Below are 15,043 nucleotides of genomic sequence, written 5' to 3' on the forward strand. Positions count from 1 at the left end.
CTTGACTGCTGCATTATAAACAAGAACGTGCTTATTAGCACTGATATTGTTAGAACATGCTTATTAGTATTGTTAATTGTTGAATTATTAACTGATAATTGCTAAATTCTATGATTATGAATCAATGTGTTCATCTATATGATTGTGGAACATGGATGAATATCTGCTTGATCTTGGACCGTGAGGCGGCAAAAGGTTTAGTTATCACTGCCTAACTGGCCATATTGATTGTTTTAGCACATTATAAGTTGATAATATGCTTCCAAGGCAGATAGATTCACCAGCTGTTCAGGAAGATCAGGGCTAGAATGATAGATAGGGTCAAGAGAATGACCAGAGTCAGATCCCTCAGCCAGCTCCTGATAACAGGCAACAGTATAAGGAAGAAGAAATCCGCCTCTTGAGACAAAAACAGGTTCCTGCAGGGAACGTTTTACTAGAGGCACCACCTGCAGCGGTGCCAATAGTGGAGCAGTTGCCAGAGGCTGAAAGTAAATGGGAACCTCTTTATGAAAGGTTCAGGATACATCACCCTCCAGTCTTTGAGGGTAGTGCAGATCCAACTAAAGCTGAGGAATGGATGAGCATGGTTACCACCATCCTTGACTTTATGAGGGTGTTTGGTAATGAGCGGGTGGCTTGTGCCACGTATATGTTTCAGGAGGATACCCGAATTTGGTGGGAAGTGATATCCCAGACCAAAAATGTAAATGCCCTGAGTTGGGAAGAGTATCAGACTCTGTTAAATGAAAAGTACTACAATGATGCCATCAGGGCTGCAAAAGTTGGAGAGTTCAGCAGATTACTTCAGGGGACAGACTACCCAATTTTGCAATGGAACTAGTGCCCACTGATGAGACCAGGAGGGAAAGGTTTCTCTAGGGGCTACAGCCTAGAATAGCCCGAGATGTTTGTATCACCACTGTGGTTGGAGTTACTACTTATGCACAGGTGGTTGAGATGGCGCTCATAGCTGAGGGCATAGAGAACAAGATATGGCTGGACAATGCAGCCAGAAGAGAGTTTAGGAGGACAGGACCTCCATCTATGGGTTCAAGTAGGGGCGGAGGCCACAGTGATTAGAAGAGGAAGGCTCTTGATGCCTTCCAAGCTCCAGGTTCTAATAGGCAACCACGTGGTATTTCAATGGGCTGCCAAGAGGTGCCATACGGGGGAGTGTAGGGTAAAGGCTTGCTTCTTATGTGGGGCAGTGGGACATTTCAAGAAAGATTGCCCGAAATCAAGAAAGGAAGAACCCAAAAAGGCGGACAGCTCGACCCCAACTCGAGTGTTCACATTGGCTCAGGCAGAAGCTGAGGCTTCACCCTCAGTAGTTATAGGTCAACTTTTTAGTGTTGGAACCCCTTATACTATTTTGATTGATTCAGGTGCTACACATTCTTTTGTTGTTAGTAGAATTATTGATAGATTGAGTAGACCATGTGATTATTATGTTGTGGGGTTCGAGAACTTGTTACCCACTGGGGAGTTAGTAGTATCCAGGAGATGGGTTAGATCACTGCTAGTGACAGTAGAGGGTAGAGAGTTTTCAGTTGATTTTATAGAGTTGGTTATGACTGATTTTGACATGATTCTGGGTATGGATTGGTTAATGAAGTATGGGGCAACCATAGATTGCAGAAGCAAGAGGCTACACTTCTGACCTAGGGGGCGCCGCAACCCTCAGGGCTAGGTCACGACCCTCCTAGATAGTCATGGCCTAGGTTCGTTATTAGGCTCATGGATTTAAACCTAAGCGCTCGGGACAAATTCTACTACCTAGTTTAGTAGAATTCGAGGTCTCAGAGGATAGTATTTGTTTCCAAAACAACTAATTGGATTAGAATTTTATAGTTATCCATTGATGCTTGTGACTTGGATTACCGTTAAGGCTTAGGGCAGAGAATCGTGCTCGGGACCGCTCTTTATCCTACATTCGGGACTTGAGGTAAAAAAACTGCACCCAAGTGGTTAGGAATGGGACTGAGATTCTCTGTAGCTGAACTTATGTGTTTTGTGAATTATATATTTGGTATGTGTGATGTGAAAGTACGAGCTAAGGGTATCGGGGCTAATGATAAGCGTACTGAACGTAGCTCAGCCTAAGTGAGTCAGGATTAGCTAAATAACAAGAGGGCTCGGCCTAAGGGCGCCAACACCTAAATATTTGCATTACGGATTGAGTTATATGTTTCAAAGTATATCTTTATCGTTGCCTCGCTTAATACTTGCATTTTGTTGATTAACTGAACTGATTAGATTAAAATTGTTGTATGTTCTTGTTGCTACCTATGTTTTTTTAATTTAGTTTTCTTGCTCGGCCTTGGCTCACGGGTGCTACGTGGTGCAAGTATGGGCAAAGGAAAACTGGACCAACCATGAGTTGGAGAGATTTTTTAATGCCCTGGTTACTCCAAGATCGTTATTGTGGACTTTAAACAGTGCTTAACTCGCTAAACTCGTCATTTGGTTATAAACGTGCATCTAGGTGTTATTAATAGGCTAAGGTGAAAATTCTCGATAAAAAGGAATGGGTATATTTTATTAAAAACATAAAATCATACATGGGCCCATAAAAGTGTTTACAAAATTATTTATAATCCAAAATGGTCATTACAGTATAAAAATTACAATCCGCCGACCTAAGCGACAAAAATAGGGTTAACCCCTACTTCCTTTGAGAAACACCTTGGCCGTGGTGGTCAAGTGGCCGCATACGTACACATCTCCACCTAAGCTCTCCACTCAAGGTTGGGTGAGCTTTTGTTTCCCTTTACCTGCACTACATAGCACTCGTGAGCCAAGGTTCAGCAAGAAAACTTATTACTGCATGTATGTAATATCAATAAATGATTCTGGTAATCATTCTGGGGCTTGCAGCCCTGATCAGATAGTGAGTCACACTTTGGGGTCCGCGTCCTAATCCGAAAAGTGACTATTAAGTAATACTCTGAATAGATGACTAATTAGTCTATCTCTAGAGCTCTGCACCCTAAGCCATGTGACGTTCAATCACCTGAGCCTTTTTGGCTCTGACTCTGCATAACTAGCCTTTAGACTAGCAACCGCTTTTAGTTTTCATCAAACTTGGGGTCAGTCAAGCATTTCATGCTCATGGTGATTAGATCTAATCATTTCGGCCTATGTTAAACACATTAATGTCATTCATGAATCTTAAGCCAATACCATACGACCAATGCTCATATCCCCGTTGAACTTGACTGATAAGTCATAACTTCAAGATCCATACTAAACACCATTGTCGTTTTCTGACTAATAAGTCAGTACCATACACAGATAAGCAAAGCTACTATGCATTTACAATGCAATCAATGTCCCTATATAGAGCACTCAACATGCTTCATCAATAACCATGCATGTTAAATACTGGGTGCAGTTTTCTTACCTCTGGTTCGAGCGTGAAATAATAAAAGAACAACCCTTGAGAACGATCGGTCCTTGAGCCCCTTAGCGGTCACCTAGTCATAACCAAATATAAACTCCCATCAATAAAAATGAGTAATAAAAGGTTCCCGGGCCAAGACCTAGCCTTCGGGGCGTCGAATCCCACTAAACCGGGTAGTACGAACGATCCCAAGGCTATACGTTGGAGTTCTCATGATTAAACCACAATTTTGGCCCAACCTGCCCTTAAGCGCCGCGACCCCATACCTTTGACTGCGGCCCGCCTACCTACACCACGCACCGCGGCCCACCTCCCATGCGCCGCGGCCCAACGCCCTGCAACCTCATCTCTCATGTCTACTAAGCTTAGGCCGCGATGCCCAAGAACAGTCCGCAACCCCACTTGGAACTCAGCCAAAAACCTTCGTTTTTCCTCTTTTAAAATCCTCCAAAAACCTATCCAAACATATCTAAATCCCAGAATCAAAGTTCCCAAACATTACTTCTGATTGAGTCATTTCTTGCTAAAATCCTTCGGTTAATAAGCTTCTAATCTTCCCTAGAATCCTTATAACTCGATCCTTGCTTGAATCCGAGTCCTAAAACTCAAGTTTCCTTTGAAAAGGATATGAACAGTAAAAAGGGATAACAAAAGAAAGAGAGAAAGTGTTTGAACATAGTTTCCCTTCTGACAGGTTACTTCAAGCTTAAGTAACCTCAAGTAAATCCTAATGCTCGGGGTCCCAAAAATGCCTCCGGGGCTAAAATAGTCAAAATTCCCATAACTTCCTCCTAATCTCACTAACTCCCAATATATCATCAAATAATCATTCTCATTACCCAATATCCTGATAATTGATCCCGTTATGACCAAACTGCTAATTTGCTTCCTTAGATCGTCTCATGCCGAATAGTTCAAAAAAATCCACATAATAATGTGGTCTCACCCATAAATCACTAACATGCACATAAATATACAAATATGCCCTTAACAGGCCAAATTAAAAAAATGCCTTTCTAATAAGAAATGGGCCCACATGCATGCAATTATCATCATATAACAATATAATTCACATAATCATGCATATAATCACATAATTAAATATTAAATCAATTATGTCCTTCCTGACCCCTTAATCCAGGCATTAAGCTACATTAGGGAATTTGGTACATTACAACTATCCCTTCCTTACATAAATTTCGTCCTCGAAATTTACCTGAACAACTCGGGATGCTGACTCTGCATATCTGACTCCAGCTCCCAGGTCGCTTCTTCGACCTTATTGTTCCTCCATAATACCTTAATTAATGGTATAGTTCTATTCCTCAGGACCTTGTCCTTTCTGTCTAGTATCTGGACTGGCTGTTCCTCGCAGGAGAGATCTGCCTCAAGCACTAGATCCTCGTAACTCAATACATGAGTCACATCCGATACATACCTTCGAAGAGCTAAGATATGAAACACGTTATGCACATCTGACAATGCCGGTGGTAAGGCCAACCTATAGGTCACCTAACCAATCCTCTCTAGGATTTCAAATGGTCCTACAAATCTAGGGCTTAACTTGCCCTTCTTTCTAAATCTTCTCACCCCTTTCCATGGTGAGACTCTAAGGAAAACATAGTCTCCCACTTAGAACTCCACGTTCCTGCATTTGGGATCTGCATATCTTTTTTGTCTACTTTGAGAAGCAAGCATCTGAGCTGTAATCTTCTCAATGGCCTCATTGGCCCTCTGAACTTCCTCAGGACCCACGTATCTCCTTTCTCCTGTCTCATCCCAATGAATGGGAGATCAAAATTTCCTACCATACAACATCTCATAGGTTGCCACCCCAATGGTAGATTGATAGCTGTTGTTGTAGGAAAACTCTATCAAAGGTAGATACTTAATCTAGGATCCACCAAAGTCCAGCACACATGCTCGCATCATGTCTTCTAATATATGAATTGTCCTCTTAGATTGTCCATCTGTCTAAGGATGATAAGCAGTACTGAACTTTAACTGTGTTCCCATGGCCCTCTGTAAAGCTCCCCAGAACTTGGAAGTGAAAGTCGGGTCCCGATCTGACACGATCGACCTCAATGGTCCATGGAGGCGCACGATCTCTCTCACATAGAGATCTACGTACTGGTCAACTATCACGTTGGCCTTTCCTAGATGATACAAGATCTCACAATCATAATCTTTTACTAACTCCAGCCAACGCCTTTGTCATATGTTCAGATTTTTCTGTGTGAAGAAGTACTTTAGACTCTTATGGTCAGTATAGATCTCACACTTCTCCCCATAAAGGTAATGTCTCCATACCTTTAGTGCAAAGACCACAACCGCCAATTCTAAATCATGAGTGGGGTATCTCCGTTCATACTCTTCCAGCTGATGTGAGGCATAAGCAATCACCTTCTCTGACTGCATCAAAACACAACCCAAACCTTGATGTGAGGCATCACAGTATATCACAAACTTCTCCTGATCTATTGGAATACGCAGAATTGGAGCTGTAATTAACCTCTGCATCAGTTCCTGGAAGTTGTTCTCACACTTGTCTAACCACACAAACTTTTGATTCCTGCGTGTCAGCTCAGTCAATGAAGTGGCAATTTTTGAGAACCCTTCCACAAAACGTCTATAATAACCTGCCAACCCAAGAAAATTTCTAATCTCTGAAGAATTCTTTGGCCTTGGCCAATCTCTAACTGCCTCAATCTTGACTGGGTCCACCTTAATCCCCTCCTTACTGACAATGTGCCCAAGGAAAGTTACCTAAGATAACCAGAACTCACATTTCTTGAATTTTGCAAACAATTTGTGTTCCCTCTGTCTCTGTAGAACCAATCTCAGATGTTGCTCATGTTCTGACTCTAACTGAGAATAAACCAGAATATCATTGATGAAGACGATCACAAACTGGTCTAAATAATCCTTGAACACTCTGTTCATCAAATCCATAAAAGTAACTGGGGCATTAGTCAATCCAAAAGACATGATTAAGAACTCCATCCTTGACCCTCAGCTGTTGATAACCTAATCTAAGGTCTATCTTTGAGAATACCCTTTTACCTTGCAATTGATCCAACATATCATCTATCCTTGGAAGAGGATACTTGTTCTTAATTGTTAACTTATTCAGTTCTCTGTAATCAATACACACCCTTAGAGAACCATCTTTCTTCTTCATAAACAGAACTGGTGCACCCCACGGTGAGAAACTAGGTCTGATAAAACCTAAGTCTAAAAACTCCTGGAGTTGTATCTTTAGTTCTTTTAATTATGATGGGGCCATTCTGTAAGGTGCTCTAGACACTGGCTCTTTCCCTGGTGCCAGTTCAATCACAAATTCAATCTCTCTGTGTGGTGGCAACCCTGGTTAATCTTCTGGAAACACATCCAAAAACTCACACACTAATCTGGTCTCCTCTGGTCCCACTGGCATGGCCTGAGTGGTATCCACCACACTGGCTAAGAATCCTATGCAACCTCCTTGCTATAAATCTCTAGCTCTCAAAACAGATATCATAAGTATATGGGGTCCATGCATAGTGCCAAAAAATACAAAAGGATCCTCACCTTCACTCTCAAAGGTTACTATCTTCCTTCAACAATTTATGGTTGCCCCATACTTCACCAACCAATCCATACCAAGAATCATGTCAAAGTTAGTCATAACTAACTCTATCAAATCAACTGACAACTCTCTGCCCTCTACTGTCACTAGCAGTGATCTGACCCATCTTCTAGATACTACCAACTCCCCATTGGTAATAAGGTCCCGAACCCCACATCATAATAATCACATGGTCTACACAGTCTATCAATAATTCTACTAGCAACAAAAAAATGTGTAGCACCTGAATCAATCAAAATAGTATAAGGGATTCCAACACTAAAAGGCTGACTTGTAACTACTGAGGGTGAAGCCTCATCTTTTCCTTGAGTCAATGCGAACACTCGGGCTGGGCAATCTTTCTGGGTTCTGCCTTCCTGGGTTCTTCCTTTCTTGCTTTTGGGCAATCTTTCTTGAAATGTCCCACTGCCCCACATAAGATGCAAGCTTTTGCCCTACACTCCCCCATATGGCGCCTTTTGTACCTAGGGCATACAAGATAAGTCCTCCAAGCCTCACTGCTACCCTGGCAGCCCAATGAAATACCATGTGGTCACCTATCAAGACCTGGAGCTGGGAAGGTATCAGGAGCCTACATCTTTTGATCACTAGGGCCTCCGCCCCTACCTGTACCCACAAATGGAGGACATGTCCTCCTCAACTCTCTTCTGGCTGCATTGTCCTGCCAGATCTTGTTCTCTGCGCTCTCAGTTGTGAGCGCCTTCTCAACCACCTGTGCATAAGTAGTAACTCCAGCCACAGTGGTGATACAAACATCTCGGGCTATTCTAGGCTATAGCCCTTGGAGAAACCTCTCCTTTCTGGTCCCGTCAGTGCGCACTAGCTCCATGGAAAACTTTGCCAATCTGTCAAACTTTAGAGCATATTCAGTCACTCAAAAACTCCCCTGAAGTAATCTGCTGAACTCTTCCACCTTTGCAGCCCTGATGGCATCATTATAGTACTTCTCATTTAACAAAGTCTAAAAGTCTTCCCAACTCAGGGCATTGACATTTCTGGTTTGGGATATCACTTCCCACCAAATTTGGGCATCCTCCCGAAACATATACATGGCACAAGCCACCCTCTCATTACCAGACACCCTCATAAAGTCCAGGATGGTAGTAACCATGCTCATCGATTGCTCTGCCTTTGCTGGATCTGCACTGCCCTAAAAAACTGGAGGTTGCTATTTTCTAACCTTTCATAAAGAGGTTCCCATTTGCTTCCAGCCTCTGGCAGCTATTCAACTGTTGGCACCACTGCAGATGATGCCTCAATGTAATGACCCAACTAAATCTAAGACCTTGGACCATTAAAAAACTACTAGACTCAGCTACTATTTTTTAGAAAACATACATAAGAAATATTCACAACTTTATTAAAACTCCAAAGTAAATATTGAAATACATAAATGCGGGGTATGAGATCCCATTGTTTTAAAAGAAAACATAACTTTAAACTAAAGGAAATTGTTTTCAAAGCTAAATAAGGAAAATACATAAAACATAATTTAAAAAGACTAAAAATAACGTCGTCCTCGAATCGTTCACGCAGTCCATCGAATCCCTTCATCCTTAATACACAAACCAAGCTGCCAAGAATCCTTCCGCCGCCATAACTATTTTCCTGCATACATAAAAAATAAAGGAGTGAGCCTAATGCCCAGCATGGAAAATCTACTAGCACATATAGCATGAAACATAAACATAAGACTACAAAACATATGACTATAAAACATGCATTATAATGGCCATCATACCTCTTGGGTCTTGCTAGCTAAGCAATCATATGCCCATAAATTTACGGGGCTTAGTTATCTAAACAATTCATATAAATTTATGGGGCTCGTTATCTAAACAATCATATGCCCAAGGAATAAAGTATTGGGACTTGTTATCTAAACAAGTTATATATTTGTTATCTAAACAAATTATGTGATTGTTATCTAAACAAACCATATACTAAAACAACTAAAAACATATCATAAATATAGCATAAACATATCAAAACATAAAAGCATACAAGATCTATCCTATTTTCCTTACCAATAATAATAATTGTGTGGTGCTCCAACCTCCAAGTGTCCCGATGATTGTGAATTGGGATATGGCTGAAGGTTCCAATGGGATGTCTAATGATGGTCCAATGTGTAATGCCCTGGATAGTCAAGACCGTTACACTGGGTATTTTAAATAGTGATAGGCTCGCTAATCGAGTCATTTGGCCATAAACGTGCAACAAAATATGATTAACGGTTTAGGGTTAAACATTTTGGTCAAAAGGAATAGATATTTCATTAAAATGTTAAGTTGTACATGTGATCCCATAATAATTGTTTATAAAGTTGTTTACAGTTTCAAAAGGGTAATTACACCTCAAAAATGGAAATTTTAGTTTCTATGCATCATATTGTGTGCTAATTAAAAAATTTGCTAGGCATATTAAGTATTTCAAAATAATGCCACTTTTTGGCTCTCGACAAAAAATACTCCCATCTCTTCCCTCTTCTCTCTTCTCACTTCTCTCTTCCCTTTCTCTCTCTTTCGGTTATCTCTATCTCACCTCACGACACCACCAACACCACCACCACATTAAATACTGCATTTCAAACATATTTGAGCATGGTTTTTGAGTTTTTTTTTTGCGATTTTTTTTCAGATCTAAAACTCTGAAATCTGCAGAAAATCGACATTGCTCGATGGTGGTTCGATGGTGCTCGATGGGGCCTTCAAAATCAAGATTTTCATGAAAAAATGACTTTGCTAGATGGTGGTTTGATAATGCTCAATGCCAGCTCAATGGACTGATGCGATTCTTGCAAGAGACATAATTTTTCACTCGGGTGTCTATTTGGGGTGATTTTTTTTTATTTTGGGTAATTTTTCAAGATATACACGTTTGACATGCTCATATGCACATTTGTGAAGTTTAACACTTGAAACAAATACAAAAATCCAAATATACCTCGTGTTTAAGACAAGTTTTGGTATGCTTTCATGTTTTAAACTTCACAAATGTGAATATGAGCATGTTAAATGTATATTTCCCCAAAAAAATGCCCAAAATAAAAAAAATACCCCAAACGGACACCCGAGAAAAATTATGTCTCTTGCAAGAATCGCATCGAGTCCATCGAGCTGGCATCGAGCACCATCGAGCAAGGTCAATTTTCTGCAGATTTCAGAGTGTTAGATCTGAAAAAAATCGCAAAAAAAAAACTCAAAAACCATGCCCAGATCTGGTTGAAATGCAATATTTAATGTGGTAGTGGTGTTGGTGGTGCCATGAGGTGAGAGAGAGTGAACCGAAAGAGAGAGAAAGAGGGAAGAGAGAAGTGAGAAGTGAGAAGAGAGAAGAGGGAAGATATGGGGGTATTTTTGGTAGAGTGCCAAAAAGTGGCATTATTTTGAAATCTTTAATATGTCTAGCATATATTTTAATTAGCACCCAATATTAAGCATAAAATGTGAAATTTCCCCTAACACATTACAATCAGCCGACCTAAGCAGAAAAATTAGGGTTTGACCCTAGTTCCTCTGAGAAACCCCGCCCATGGTGGTCGAGCAGCTCCATATGTACTCATTGCCACCGAAGCTCTCCAATTCAAGGTTGGTCCAACTTCCCTTTTCCTTTATATGCACGACATAGCACTCGTGAGCCAAGGCTCAGCAAGAAAACTTAAACATGCTCATAAGCAGTTATTCACACGTTACCAAATCATAATAAGCATGCATAGAAGTAATAAACCTACTCATGCATGCATAACATTCAGATAAATGACTACAGCGTCATATGGGGCCAGCTGCCCTAATTAAATGATTAATGAATTATACCAAGGCCTGTTGCCCAAAATACATGATTAATGAATCATACTGGGGCCCAGCCCTGGGATATGGGACTAATAAGTAACCCCAGGGGCCCATTGCCCTATCCTCTGTATAACCAGCCTTGGAGCTGACCCAACATACCTAGTGCTTGACTTTCCACGAATATTGGGTCGGACAAGCGTATGATGCGCTCCTGATTAGGCCTAACCAAAACGACTAGCACTCAGCATGCTATTGCCGCCCTTGATTTATAAGTCAATGCTTTTCAACCAGTGCTCAACGCTATTGCCATTCTTGACTTAGAAGTCAAGCCTCTGTCGATCAAATAATGCAAACAGACATTCATTATATTACAAATATCCAGATACATAGCATTCAACATGCTTAATCAAACAATCACAGGCATAATCATAATCATGCACACTTGCAGGGGCCCAAGCCCTAATCCAATCCATACTTAACAACCAGGCCAAGCCCTAATCACGTACATCACGTATTCGGTGTAGTTTTCTTACCTCAAGTCCGAGTGTAATGTAAAATAAGAACGATCCTTAACCACGATCATGATTCCGAGCCCTTAGCGATATCTTAGTCACAACTAAGTATAGAATCCCGTCAACAACGAGCAAATAAAGGCTTCTGGACCGAGTCCTAGCCTCCAGGACGTCAAGTTCTACTAAACTGGGTAGTAGGATCGATCCCAAGCCCTTAAGTTTGAGTTCCTACACTCAAAACCCTCCATGGCCGAAATCCTCTATTTGTGCCGCGACGCCCCCAATTAGGGTCTCAACACCCAACAATTAGAGTTGCGTCTCTCACAAAGAGAGAGATCAACCTCTAAATTCTCTGGACACGGGTAGCGGTGTAGCCATGCAGGCGCTGTGGTGTGACCTTGCTTCTGGAAACCGCCTAGATTCCTGAGTTCACGAGGGCCGCAGTGCCCAAGAATAGGGCCGCGATGTTACCCCGTGAACCCAGCTTTCTCTGATCCAACTCCTCCCAAAACTCACCCCAAAACCGTACCAAACTCTCCAGTCAATCTCAAAACATCCCCAAAAAGTTCCAGGCAACAAAACTCACTTTTCAAATGGATTAAAAACTCACCAAACCATAAAATCCAAATCAAAACTTAAGAAGCTTAAGGAAACAGAAACTCTAAAACTTAAAGCTTAAATCACCTCTGATTATGTTGTTTTCCAGCTAAATCCCCGAGCTATTAAGCTTCCAATCTTCCCTAGAATTGTTATGACTCTAACCTCGCTTAAATCCGAGCCCTAAAACTCAAGTTTCCTTAAAAAATTCTAACAAGCGTCAAGTGGGAGAACGAGAGTGTTTAACGTGTTTTCTGTTTATGATAGGTTACTTAGGGCTCAAGTAACCTTAAGCATATCCCAAGGCTCGAGGTACCAAAAATGTCCCTGAGGGTAAAATGGTCAAAATCCCCAGAATTCCCTCCTGATCTCACTAACTCCAAATTTATCCTCAAATATTTATTCCCATTACCCAATGTCCCAGTTATGTACTAAATACCCAAAATACCCCCTTGACTCACCCCGAGTCAAGTATTGGTCCTGTCGTGACTTTCCCACTAACTTTCTCCCTAGGATCGCCTCGTGTCGAGTAACCCAAATATATCCACATAATAATGTGGTCCCACACATATATCATATATATGCCAAATATACCCATAACAGGCCAAATTACGAAAAATTGCCCTTTGATAAGAAACGAGCCCACATGCATATTTAATACACCTAAACATGCATATCAAGTCATATTATAATATAACTCACATAATCATATAATGACACAAATATATATTACATAAACACATAATTTCCATAGTTTTCCATCCTAGCCCCCTAGTCAAGGCCCTAAGCCTTATTAGGTAATTTGGGACGTCAAAACTATCCCCTCCTTATAGGAATTTCGTCCTTGAAATTTTACGTGAACAGTTCGGGATACTAATTCTGCATATCTGACTCCAGCTTCCAGGTCACTTCCTCGACCTTACTGTTCCTCCATAATAGCTTAACTAAAGGTATAGTCGTGTTCCTCAAGACCTTGTCATTCCTGTCTAGTATCTGGACTGGTTGTTCCTCATAGGAGAGATCTGGCTAAACCTTTAAATCCTTGTAACTCATCACATGAGTCACATTTGACACATATTTCTGAAGGGTCGAAATATGAAATACATTGTGTACGGCTGATAGTGTCGAAGGTAAGGCCAATCTATAGGCACCCTGACCAATCCTCTCCAGGTGCTCAAAGGGTCCTACAATTCTAAGGCTCAGCTTGTTCTTCTTCCCAAATCTCCTCACCCCTTTCCATGGTAAGACTTTAAGGAAGACATAGTCTCCCACTTGGAACTCCATGTTCTTGCGTTTCAGATCTGACTAACTTTTATGTCTACTTTGAGAAGCGAGCATTCGAGTTATGATCTTCTCAATAGCCTCATTGGTCTTCTGAACTACCTCAGGACCCAAGTATTTCATTTCTCTTGTCTCATCCCAATGAATGGGAGATATGCATTTCCTACCATACAACATCTCATAAGGAGCCACTCCAATAGTCGACTGATAACTGTTATTGTAGGAAAATTCTATCAAAGGCAAATACTTACTTCAGGACACTTCAAAGTCCAGCACACATGCTCGTAGCATGTCCTCTAATATCTATATCATCCTCTTAGATTGTCCATCTGTCTGAGGATGATAAACAGTACTAAACTTCAGCTGTGTACCCATAGCCTTCTGTAAACTTCCCCAGAACTTGGAAGTAAATGTGGGGTCTCGATCTGACATAATCGATCTTGGAGCCCCATGAAGGCGCACTATCTCTCTCACATAGAGATCTGCGTACTGGTCAACTGTGTATGTTGTGCTCACTGGTAAGAAAGCTGAATTGGTGTATCGATCCACGATAGTCCACATGGAATCATGTTAACCCATAGTCCTTGGTAACCCTACCACGAAATCCATCTTGATTTCCTCCTATTTCCACTCTAGGATATCTACAGGCTGTAATAGCCCTGCTAGTCTATGATGCTCAACCTTGACCTATTGACATGTCAAGCACTTAGCCACATATTTTTTCACATCCATCTTCATCCCAGGCCACCAATATAGCGATCTCACATCCTGATACATCTTCGTGGTGCCTGGATGCAAAGAGTAAGGGGTAGTATAAGATTCATCCAGATTCTCCCGTCTGATAATAGTGTCCATCGGAACACATATCTGATCCTTATACCTCAGCAAACCCATATCTCACATTGTACAATCCTTAGCCACTCCAGCTAGGACGTCCTCTCTAATCCTTATCAGTTGTGGATCACCCAAATACCCTTCCTTTATCCTCTCCAAAAGTGTAGACTGTAGCGTGATATTGGCCAACTGGCCCTCCAACAACTCTATTCCAGCTCTGTTCATATCCTCTGCCAACTCCTTGGATATCTATCTCGCACTGTATAGCTGTCCCGGACCCTTCTGGCTTAAGGCATCTGCCACCACGTTGGCCTTCCTTGGGCAATATAGGATTTCACAGTCATAATCCTTCACCAACTCCAGCCAATGCCCCTGTCTCATGTTCACGTCTTTCTGTGTGAAGAAGTATTTCAAGATCTTTTGGTCAATGTATATCTCGCATTTCTCCCCATAAAGGTAATGCCTCCATACCTTTAATGCAAAGACAATCGCTGCTAACTCTAGATCATGAGTGGGGTATCTCTGTTCATACTCTTTCAGCTGACATGATGCAAAGGCAATCACTTTCCACGTTTGCATAAGAACACAACCTATACACTGTCTTGAGGCATCACAGTATACCGCAAACTTCTTTTGATCTGTCGAAAGACTCAGAACTGGAGCTGTAATCAACCGCCACTTTAGTTCCTGGAAGTTTTTCTCACACTTATCTGACCTGACCACGCAAACTTCTGGCTCTTGCGTGTTAGTTTAGTCAATGGGGTAGCAATCCTTGAGAACCCTTTCACAAAATGCCTGTAATACCCTGCCAAGCCAAGGAAACTTCTAACCTCTGAGGCATTCCTTATCCTTGGCCTGTCTTTAACTGCCTCAATCTTGGTTGGGTCCACATTGATCCCATCCCTGTTGACAATATGACCAAGGAAAGTCACCTGTGGTAACCAAAACTCACATTTCTTGAACTTCACAAACAATATGTGTTCCCTCAGCCTCT

This window comes from Humulus lupulus, chromosome 2 (assembly GCF_963169125.1).
Source record: "Humulus lupulus chromosome 2, drHumLupu1.1, whole genome shotgun sequence".
NCBI classification, from domain to species: Eukaryota; Viridiplantae; Streptophyta; class Magnoliopsida; order Rosales; family Cannabaceae; genus Humulus; species Humulus lupulus.